Source organism: Pinus tabuliformis, chromosome 4_1 (assembly GCF_031772625.1).
Source record: "Pinus tabuliformis cultivar Carrire ecotype Pingquan chromosome 4_1, CPIR1, whole genome shotgun sequence".
Taxonomy (NCBI): Eukaryota; Viridiplantae; Streptophyta; class Pinopsida; order Pinales; family Pinaceae; genus Pinus; species Pinus tabuliformis.
Window position 1 is genome coordinate 386395609 of NC_142303.1, and position 12339 is coordinate 386407947.

Below are 12339 nucleotides of genomic sequence, written 5' to 3' on the forward strand. Positions count from 1 at the left end.
ATACTGTCTTCCCAAATGGAACAGTTAGACTATTAACAATCGATGGAAGCAGAACACCACTGTTAGTGAATGGCTACCGACTTCGGTTGTATCAGCGGCCGGTTTCCAAAGAGGACTTTAAAGCCACTTGCATGGCAATAAAACAGTATTCTTTTCCAGGGGAACTTGCCGTCCCTCAGAACACTTGAATTTCTATTATTTATGTAATTATTAGGATTAGATATTTTTTTTTAGGAACTAATAATTCCTGCCAAGGATTGCAATATTATATTTCCAGATTTTGCAGATGTAGCGTGGAAAGTAGCTGAGAGCAAAGGCTTCAAAAGGAATTACTGGGCGGACTCCGAATTCCTGTTGCTGCAACACCAATTCCTGTTGCTGCAACACCATTTCCTGTTGCTGCAACACCATTTCCTGTTGCTGCAACACCACTTCCCGTGGCTGCAACACCATGTTGCTGCGGCATTATCCCCGTTGCTGCAACACCACTTCCCGTTGTCCCAACATTATTCCTGTTGCTGTAACACTAGTTCCATTATTCCAGCACATTCCCCGTTTTTACAAACGTTTCCCCCTAATCTCAGTTGCCCAACGGTAATTCTCTGTTGCTGCAACACCAATCTCGATGCCACGACAGTGCTTCCTGATCCGAAATATCCTTTCCACACGAAACATATCACCTTTCGTGATGATTACAGTACCTCACCGTCACTTCCCGTCATTATCATATTCCCGTGCTTTCAGATCCGCGGTAATGATTATAATTTGACAGCAGACGAGAAAAGACTTTTTGACGCAGCGATCCAAAAAGGTAAAGGACGAAGGTACGCACGTTTATGAATAAGCATTAAATAATAGATAAGCGGAAAAAGGGTGATAGGTCCATCAAATGATTGCATTTCCCAATCATATCATTCACACGTAGGAAAGGGGGGGTTACCAAAGCAATTTCCATAATGGTTAACCACGCCAACCACTGCCACCCTTAATTCTCCCGGTTGTATGTAAAAACTACAACATGTTACCATTTGTGATGTATACTCTGAGTTGAAATCGGTAGCTCGGCCCCGAATTCTGAAGATTTACCGAGACAACAGCCATAGGAGGAACCCTTATCACTCATGAACCAGGCACGACAGCAGTTCTGGAGCTCTTTCCGGAAATTTACCAAATTTTCCTGCAAGCTGGATGGATAGAATATTTCAGGAGACTTCCGGACTTTGATGAGCAGCAAGTCCTGGAATTCACATGCAATTTGACAGAAGGATTCTCTGTTGTCCAAGGAATTCAAGTTCCGGTTACGGAAGAATTCATAGCCGAAGTCACCGGACTCCCAACCACTGGTACAAGATGGTTCAGCAGGAAGCACTTGATTCTGAACGCGTAGCAAGACTTTCTCCGTCCGGGCGAGGAAGTAGAAACCAAGGGCAGAGGTGTAGCATTGCGGTCGTTACCTCAACCATGGCCAAGAGTCGCTGAATTCGTCAAGCAGTATCTAACATGCGAAGGTCGTTACCAGGTAATCTACCAGCACGACTTCGTTCTGTTAAATCACTTAAGAAATGGTCAATTATTGAACATGCCATATTATTTGCTGGGTTGTCTTAAAAATATGGCACGATATGCTATGAAAGCGAAGAATCCAACCCTCTCCCTAAAACACCATCGCTTAGTCCAACTGCTGATTAACAGAGCTCTTCCTCTGAACATCCCTCCACCCCCCATTAATCCCCATCCGGAGGAAAGAAGTCCACAACCTGTGCAGGGTAGTCCTCATCAAGAAGAGGAAACTCCTCGTCAAGCTGAGGACACACCTCAGCGAGACTAGGAGCCTCCTCAACAAACGGACGACACCCCTGAGCAAACCCCTTCGGAAAACCCTCAGCAGATAGAGCATATTCCCGAACAACCCCAGCAAATACCTCTGCATGTTACAGAAAATGAACAAGAAGCAGTGGAATTAACTGTGTCGCCCAAAAGAACCAATTCTCCCGCCCCCATACTCAGTATCTCTACTGATGATTCTGACGATAATATCCCAATTACGCAGCTTAAACGAAAAATGCAGCAGGCAAAGAAAACCCCAGTAAAAAGAAGAAGAACGAGGGTTTCAACCAAAGAACCCACCACCCCGACTACTGTTCCGGCCACAAGAGCCAGCAGGAAGAGAAAAACACCTCAATTCCCTGCCTTTTTACCAAAACGAAAATCGGCAGTAGTTGGATCCCCTGATTCCTCCATCCCACCATCCATTGTTTTAAAACCCCGCACTCCAGCCACTTCTCGAAACCCTTCTCCCTCACCCACAGAGGCTGAGATGCAGAGCGTTCATAGCTTCGTGGCATCATATCTTAAGACAGCTGATACACAAGAACCAGCTGCCGACACCCAGAATGATAGTGAGCAAGTGGCTGCAACACAAGAACCAGCCACTACCCCAGGTGACACACAAGAACCACCTGTGGGAAATATTGACCAAATTGACGTAGCAAAACCTCTGCCTCCACTGGAATCTACTGTCTCACAGGATCAGCCTACTATACCCGCCCTGCAAGAAGAAATTGAGTTTCTGAAAGCTCAGATTCAGGATTACCAGGAAGAGATAATAAGAATCAGGGAAGCATATCAAGAAGAATTCAGTCTGCATGTTTTAGCAAGAGCAGCCTCGGCAACAGAGAAAAGCAAAGATATCGAATATCTGTGTACAAGTTGTGGTGAGATATATGCTCAGGCAGGGTATAGGTTAGTGCAAGAACCAATAGAGGAAGCCCCCGAGGCTGGAAATGAAACAAAAGAGTCTGTTGATGCTGAAGTAAAAATTTCACAATTTTTTGCTGAGACAGAAAGACCTGTTGCTACACAAGAACCAACAGGGTCTGTAGAAAAAGCGCAGTCAGCAAGCCCTGTTGACACACAAGAACCAATAGGAGCTTCAGAAAAAGTACAGTCAGAAAGCCCTGTTGATACACAAGAACCAACAGGAGTTTCAGAGGATGTGCAGATAGAAGAACCTGTTTCAGAGGAAGTGCAGAAAGAGAAGCCTGTTATTACACAAGAACCAACAGGATCCTTAGAAGAAATGCAGTCGGTGAGACCTGTTGATACACAAGAACCAACAGGTCATCCAGAGAACATGCAAGACCAAGAACAGGAACTTACTGACACACAAGAACCAGTAAGTTCCTCAGAGGCTGCACAAGAACAAACAAAGGAGCTTCCCGATGCTATGCCAGACTACTATGGAAGAAGAGCAAACAGTCTCAGAAGGAAATAAGGAAGAATTGAATTCACCTAGCAAAAAGCAAGGAGCAGAAGAAGAAAAAGAGACAGATTCACCCCGGACCACCAAAATCAATCTGGAGAACAATGAATTAGCCCAGCAGGAGGAAGAAGCTCTGGTGGAAGATGAAGAAAAAGATGCGGGATCATCCCAGCCCACTTCAACAGAACAGATGATTCTGGTTGATGCCTGTATGCAAACAGAGCTTCCCACTGTTAGTGATGCATGTGTAGAAACAGAAAGTTTTCTGGAATTGAAACGCATATGGTGGAGAGAATATCATCAGTCTCAAGGCAAAGCATTTGAACAACAGAAAGGGACCTGGTTTGATCATGCCTATAGGAACTGGGAAGCACTGGAACAGTGCAGGGCCCAGTATAAAGAAATTAAGGAACTGAAACACAGGATGTCCCTGATGTTTGAGTTATGCCAAAGGATGCTCGCCACAAGGAAACCCTCCTTCAACTATGCCACATTCTTGAGGGAAAGGCTTGCATTTATTCAGCTGAAGGCCATCAAGGAGGGGAGGCCTTATCAAGTGGTCACAACAGATCAATTTATGAAAACTTTTGCAGAAGCACCCAAAAGTGACCAAAACCTGCTATGTGAATTGTACCTCCATAATGAGGCTGTGTCTGAAGAAAGAAACATGAACATGACACCTGTAGCAGGTGACATACAATTGAGAACTTTCATTTCCTTTTTGGCGAATCAGCTTACCTGGCAAAATGCCTATTTCTCAGGCGTCCAAAACGAACAAAATTGCCTTTTGTGGATTCGGGCTGAACCACAGAACGCTGCCACTTTCATTTTGCAACATTTAAAAATGATAAACAATGATGATATGAAGGATCATGTTATGAGACTGCGAGCAGAGGTCCTAATAGACTGTCAGCAGTATGTAAAAACCAAAGCATCATTGGCTGTGAAAGCAAATAAACTATTTTGGGATAACTGCCCCGCAGAAAGGAAAGAATATCACCCGTATAACCCATCAAATCTGCAAGTAGCATTATCAAGGGTACCTCGGTATGTTGAAAGCATGCAACATTGTGCTGAGAACTGGATAGGTTATAAATTTAAGTTCCCACTTTTATGGTTGCCGGGTGATCAGTATAAGGGTCAGTTTGGACTTTCTAACAGAGAAGAGGCAGCAGTATGGAAACATATACGAACTGTTTGTGGTTTCAGAGACAAGTTTGATGTTACTCCCTACAGCTATTGTCTTAGTAATCTCCATTGTTCGTCCCAGTTCTCCGACTCAGACTCAGAGTAGACATTGCATGGGGACATGCAATCTCTTCAGTTGGGGGGGATGTTGGGACTCACAATTGACCTATTTTTGACCTTATCTTTTGCCGTATAATTACCCTTTTGCAGTCATAAGTTGAAAGCTTTTATTTTATAATGACATATTAACCCCAAGGTATGAAGTAACCTTCCGCATGTCTATGTTTAATTGTTTATTTCATATTCGTGAATATCTTTATACTTATCCTTGGAAACGCTGACTAAATTGTCAAATAATTGTCTTAAGCTTGCAGGAGTTATAATGTATAGTTGCTGTAACACCAAAAACAACAACTACGCAGTTGCTGCAACACCAGAAACAGCAACTACGCAGTTGCTGCAACACCAGAAGCAGCAACTCCGTAGTTGCTACAGTCAGCAACAGCAATTACCTAAAGCAAGCTATTTTGTAACAGCCACGGACAACATATGGCAGCTATCTAGAGAATCTTGACGTGGCATAATCAAGCGGAAGTCTAAAGAAAGAAGAACACAGTCAGCATGAACAGCATGGGGAAATGGCGAAGGAATATGAAGATCCCGAGAAGACAGTCAAAGTCAGTTACCCGCCGTGTAACAGCTAAAGCTCAAGAAAAGAATGTACTATCATACTGTTGTAACAACACTCTGAATTGTTTATTTTTGACAAGATGGGTTAACTGAATAGGCTGTAATACTCTATTGTAATAGATGTCTCCTCTATAAAGAGGAGACATCTACATGAAAAGGGGGTTAGTCGGTGTCTATGGTCAGTCTGTAATCGAGATTCTGAGAACATCAACAAGTCTGAACTCTATTGTATTTAATCTTTTTGGTAGATGAATATAAAACTGTTTTGAGCACTTAATCCCGTCTTCGTTTTCCTGGGGAATCTTGTGAGAGGGACTGGGCCCACCTTCCTCACAAGATTCACCCATTTACTTTCTTGTCAAGTGTGTAAGTGTGCAGTAATTTCTTTCTAGTACTCTGTTTGGATTTGATAGCATTACCTCTGGTATTCTTTGTTTTGCTAGTACTCTGTTTCATTGATCTTTTGAGTTTGTTTCTCACCGGTGAATGAGAGTGCAGTGTGCATTAGTAATTCTGATTACAGGGGCAGGTGCTGAACGTCCCCATCTGGAGGATAGGGTCCTGATCCTCTGCCAACAGAGCGTCCATTATTTTGCTTTCCAGATTCGTAGTTTTAATTAATTGCTTTCATCTTAACAAGTACTGTAATGACATAGCGTAAGAATTACGTATACTATAGCTTTCGATGCTTTTAGACTTTAAGTACATACAGTACGCAGTGCCTTTGAAATAAAAAGACTTTCCCTGGTCGACAATTAATGTGGTACTTGAATGTTTAATTCATAAACAATTCAACTAGCCAACACTCCTCAACTCCATCCTCCAAGTCTTGAACTCCCCTACACCCCTATTTCACCTCCATACTCATTCCTCAACCTTTTTCCCTCCATCCATGCTCCAAAATTCCATTACTAAACATCCTGTAGAAAAATTACAGAACATCCTGTAGAAATCCCAGAACATCCTGTAGAACCCCTGCAGACTTCCTGTAGAAGCTCATAAACGCGGTTTCTTGGCAACCAACCTTTGTGAAACTATCTGGAAGGGTTTTAGGGACCCCTTAGACCCTCTCTGAACCTTCCCAACCTTTCCCAAGCATTTCTCCCCTTGATCTACCCCTGCACAGTAAAAAGCCAGTTAGAAGCACATGCATGATAATTCCAACAACTTGAACAAAAATACAAAAAGATGTTTTCTTCAGGTAGAGGTAGTCTAGACACATGTATTTTACTTTCATAGAAGTAATGGCATCTCTTTTAGTAGTTTGCATTCTCATATTTGCATCAGTAGGACTAGCTGGTAGAATTAGGGTTTGCTATGGTTTGCGTTTCTATTTGGCTTTCAGTTTCTTTCCGCAAGTAGATTAGCTTCCTTTGAGTTAGCTTTCATCCATCAATTAAAAATCTTCTTCTAAGAGCTCATAGAAGTTGGCTTAAGCTCCTAGCGGACTCGTGTCAGCTGCGGTAAGAGCTAGTACTTGTGCATACAGCACCGTCGCTTCCAAGTTTGTTACGAACTACTGGGTTGATAAAATTAAAGAAGGGAGTCTCAGGAGTTGCAGCAATGTTGCTGCAATACTGGGGCCCACCATCTTTTTGGCGCCGTTGCCGGGGAAGCGTCAGAGTATTGGTGATTGCTGCTTTTCTTCTATTTTCCACTACAATCTTCTGCTAAGTAGTTTATTTCATTTCCATTATGCAATTTCGTTTATGCAAAAGTAGATTAGCATTTTCCGCTTTCATAGATCAGCATTTCAATTCCGCAATTTCATTTTTGCAAGCGTAGATTAGCATTTCAATTCCGCAAGCATAGACTAGCATTTCGTTCCTGCAATTTCATTTGAGCAAAATAGATTAGTCCTTTCCTGCTTTCATTTCAATTCCGCATTTCCATTTTAGCAAGATAGTTAGTTGCAGTTCAATCCATTTTAGTTTTGCAGGTACAAGCAGAGAAAACAAAAATCAACCAAAAAGATTTCTTTTCATGCCTTGTAGGAGTAGAGATAGTTCAGAAAAATGATTGAACAACACCCCCACTGCTTCACACAGCCAACCTTCTCTCTTCTTCGATGGCTGTGAGAGAAGAACCCCTAAGTGGCCAACAAGACATATTTGAAGAACCTCAAGGGAAGAAGAAAAAGAAACCATTCCTCTGGAGCAAATGGCTACAAGCAGAAATATTGGGAGCAGTCCCTCGTCCAAAGACGAATTTGAAGATCAGATAGAAGATTTCAAGAGTGATATGAGGCAGTTTCTTGCCATGCAATTGGATACCCTATGGATCCAAAAGAAGCAAGAGGAAGCCAAGAGGGCTTTAGTCATCTTTTGTCCCAGGTGCACTAGAAAGCATCCTAGGAACGAATGTCCATTGTACTCCATAGAAGTGTGTTTTGTATGTGAAGAATACCATCCTACAGATCAGTGCCCTTCCTTACCCAGAATCAAAGCTGCATATCAAGGAGCCAAAGGAGCCACTGAATCACTCTATTATATGAACCAAAGGAGGCCACATGAACCTAGATCTTATCAGCAGGAACTGCAAGAGACATCCGAGACCTATTATGACCCCTATCAAGCCACTTTCATGCCTTCTTGGGGTCCCCCTGCCCATCCTTCCTGGTTCACACCTCCTCCTTGTTCCTTCATAGATCCATATTATGCCCAACCAGCTGCTCATTCGTTTCACTCTTATGCTCAACCACAGCCTCAGTGGAATGCACCTCATCAGGGGTGTAGGCCCCAGTACAACTCTCCTCCCACTTCTTTTCCTCCACCACCTGCTCATCCACAACCATCGCCTCCTGCTCCACCAAGGCAACCCCAAATGCCTACCCAACCACAACCCCATCCACATCCATCTCAAATCTACGCCCCCACTCAGCGACCCATACCACCATTTCCAAACCTGTCCATTGGAGTAGCTCAACACAATTACAATGGTGGGACACAACATGTCCAAATGACTCCTCTTGAGCTCAATGATCTTCACCATAGCTCAGGAAGAGTATTGAAAAAAAGAGACTATATTGAAATCATTGAAGGACCACATCAGGCAAAAGAAGATTCAGAAGAGGAAATCAAAGAGCCATGGGCTTTACTTGATGAAGAGAAGACATCAGAAGCAGAGATAAAGAAATATCCCTCTTGGTTACCATCAAATATTCCATGTTTTCAAGAGAAAGATCAGCAAAAAGAGGAAGATGAGAAAGTCATGTTAGAAGGTGACATGAAACATGATCCAGATCAGCAAAAGAACCAAGGATATCGGAGCTATATTGAGATATGGTTTCAGAAGGTCACTAAGTTGCAACAGTACTCTCTTCTTCAGCTATGTTTGATCCCTTCAAAGTCAAATCATTTGGTCTCTGAGATCTGGATAGCTGTCAAAGCATGCATTTCAAGCCTCCACATCAGTTTATCTCTAATCTCGATGTGCACATGGCTCCATTGGAAGTATTCTTATACTTGAGAATGATTTTGTTTTTCAAGTAGGGTAGGGTAAAAAAAAAAAAAAAAAAAAGAGAAAAAAGAAAAAGAAAAAAATGAAAAAAGAGGAAAATAGAAATCTAAGGTGAAAACCTCCTCGGAGGTGCCTTAGATTGGCTCATTGATTGAAAACCTCCATGAGGCGGTCAATGGGTTGGGAAAAAAGAGAAAAGAGAATAAGATCTCTGGGTGAAAACCTCCCTTGGAAGCGCCCAGGGCAGGCAATTAGGGTGAAAACCTCCATGAGGCGCCCTAGTTGTTTTTCAGAAAAAAAAACAGAAAAAGTAAAAGAAAATTAAATCTAATTTCCATTGAATAATTTCAGGTTGCAGCAATGACATTGCAGGTCAGGAGGATCACTCAAAGCAAAGACAAAGGAATTTTGTGCTTTCTACAGGAAGTTTTGTGTCTTCTACAGGAAGCTTACAAAAAAGCCAAATTGATCTCTGAAGAGGACCCGAAGGCTGGGAATATGTCCATGAGGCCTACAAGCATCCATGTTTCCATTCCTCACCCTTTTTCATCATTTTTTCCACCTCATTGTGCTTCTTTTATGAAAACTATGTTTTCTACAGGAAGTTTTGAATTTCTACAGGAAACATCCTGTAGAACCTTTGGACGAACCAAATTCAATTTTAAAAGGGAATCTGATGGTGGGAATCCGTTGGTTAGGCCTGCAAGCACCTTTGTGTCCATCCCTCGCCTTGCTCCATCATTTTTCCACCTCATTGTGCTTCTCATTGTGCTTCTACAGGAAGTTCCTGTAGAAATTGTAGGAAGCTAGAAATGGATTTCAAAAAGGTGGTTTGGCGAACATGGTAGCTTCCTCAAGGGTTCAGAAGTCCTCCTACAATCTTCAAACTCCTCCTCCATCATCTCCGTACCTGCATCACAGCCCAAGTTCATTTTTCATACCATGCAACAAAATTGCAAAATGCCTTGAAGCAAAAATACCTAGAACAAAATTTGTTTTTGCCTTAACTTGAAAACCATGCATCCATTTGAAAAACCGTTTTATAGAAAATCATACAGGGGTGATGGCAACATTCTTGAGCAGTTTCAGCCAATTCCGGTGCACGGTTTCCAAGAAATCAGCCTCCATCTCCTTCAACCATTTTTGCATTTTCTCCATATCCGTGCATCCATTTCAAAACCTGTTTCATGGGGAGATGCACATGGGTGATAGTAGCCTACCCAAGTAGTTTCAGCCGATTCCGATGCACGGTTTCCGAGAAATTGATCTCTGAAATCTTAAGCCATTTTCCATTTTTCTCGAAATTTGTGCATCCATTGATCACGATTTTTCTATGGGAGGTGCATCATGATGATAGGAACATGTTCAGCAAGTTTCAGATCAATCCGGTTCACCGTCTGGAAGCAATGGCGAAAACAAGTTCTGGTCCAGTGAAAATTCAGCAACAACAGCTTGAAGGTGCAGATTTGAACGTGGAAACAAATGCCTGCAGCTTAGATCTGGTCAGAGGACACCTGCACAAGGAAAAACAACCAAAAATCATCAGCCAAGCCCTCATGCAACCAAAGGATCTAGGCATGCAACAGCATAATATGAGCATGCAACAGCAAAAAGCACTTCACAACAGCCATTTGACTTCAGGTACGTGACTAAAACCTGTTCCTCTATTGCATGAATCTAATTAAAGAAATGCATGAACGAATGAAATGGTGAAATTGAGCCACGAATATAGCAAGGTTAAGCTGATTCCCTTCTCTAGCACTCAGCTAGAAGTCACGCAGTACACGTGGACAACTGACTTATGTGAAAGTTAAAGCAACCAGGAGTGTTGGCCGGTTAAACTCCAGTTCAATTCACGGCAGTGATTACAGGGGGGAAAACACATAGTTCATAAACAAAACTTCTAGTTGCATGTGGCCACGTACACTTGGCCACTTCACTCTCACGCAAATCACGCAGCAATTAAAGACGACTTGGCTGAAACTCACGAACTACTGTTAATCTGCACTTTCCACATCCTCAACTGAAGTGTGCACAATCGGTTAATTGGTTCTCTATCATCAACTCATTGATGATTGTTTTATTTCTCTCCGGAATGGTTGCAATGATCATGATGCAAACATTTGTACCGGGATATCTCAAAGTACAACCAATTAGAAACACAGGATGAGGCTCAAGAGGAAACAGGATGGAAGTCGGTCCATGGAGATGTGGTCAGGGTCCCAACCAATGCAAGTTTACTTTGTGTCTATGTGGGCACTAGAGTTCAGTTTTTTTTGCCATGACACTAGTGACAATGATATTTGCTGTCCTTGGTTTCCTTTCTCCTTCGAACCGTGGAGGTTTAATGAGAACTATGCTGCTATTATGGGTGTTTATGGGTTTGTTTGCAGGGTATGCATTGTCACGTCTATATAAGATGTTCAAGGGCACAGAATAGAGGAGGAACACACTGAAGACAACATTCTTGTTTCCAGGCATTGAATTTTGCATTTTCTTTATTCTCAATGCTCTGCTATGGGGAAAAAATCATCTGGTGCAGTTCCCTTCGGGACTATGTTTGCCTTGGTCCTTTTATGGTTTGGAATTTCTGTGCGATTGGTCTTTGTGGGCAGTTACTTTGGCTACAAGAAACCTGCAATTGAAGATCCAGTGAAGACCAATAAAATCCCCAGGCAGATTCCAGAGCAAGCTTGGTATATGTAGCCCATTTTCTCAATACCAATTGGAGGCATGTTGCCTTTTGGAGCTGTATTCATTGAACTGTTCTTCATATTAACTTCAATATGGCTGCATCAGTTCTACGATATATTTGGGTTCCTGTTTAGTGTCTTTGTGATCCTCATTGTTACATGTGCAGAGATCACCATTGTCCTGTGCTACTTCGAATTGTGCAGTGAAGATTACAACTGGTGGTGGAGATCTTATTTGACTGCAGGCTCCTCAGCATTTTACCTGTTTCTCTATGCCACATTCTATTTCTTCACCAAGCTGGAGATGAAAAAGCTTGTTTCTAGAATTTTATATTTTGGCTACATGCCCATCATGTCATACTCATTTTTTGTTCTGACCGGTACAATAGGTTTCTATGCATGCCTTTGGTTTGTGCGGACAATCTACTCATCAGTGAAGATTGACTGAGGCTCTGCATGCAGCTACCATTTTTCAGAGGGGCCGTTTAAGTTTTGGTTTAGGGGAATGGTGCTTGCTCCTTTTATGTTGTTTTAGAGGTTTTTGGGTAACATTACAGGAGACACCAATGTCAATGTGCTGCTGTGGGAGTTAACGCTGAAGATGTTGCAGGAACACAATGCCGAAAGGGGGCCTCCCAACACAAGCAGAAGGGTCCCTACCAAGTTCCCAGGCATCCTCACATCCATCCCCTCCATGAACACTCATTTTTTCAGGGTTCAGACACAATTTAGTCATGGTTCAACCTTCTACAGGAAGCTACAGGACTTTCTACAAGAAGTTCTGTATTTTTACCAGAAACATCCTGTAGAAGCCTTTGGGCAGGCCAGAATCAATTATGGAGAGGGATTTGAAGCTTGAAGTCCGTTGAGGAGGCATGAAACCACTCTTTTCTTCCATCCTCCACTGGTTTCATCTCCTTTCACCACCATTGCCACCATCATATTGAATATACTTACACAATCATACCAAAGTTGAGAATTCTCTAGGAAAAGAAGCACAGGCAGTGAAAAGAAGCAAAGAGAAAAGCATGGTTTCATGACAGAGAA

At 42.4% G+C, this 12339-nt stretch overlaps 1 pseudogene; it reads left to right on the plus strand.

Moving 5' to 3' along the window:
* The first annotated feature begins 2723 nt into the window (after positions 1-2723).
* On the plus strand, positions 2724-11740 carry LOC149175908 (transmembrane 9 superfamily member 7-like; annotated as a pseudogene).
* The last annotated feature ends 599 nt before the right edge of the window (positions 11741-12339 follow it).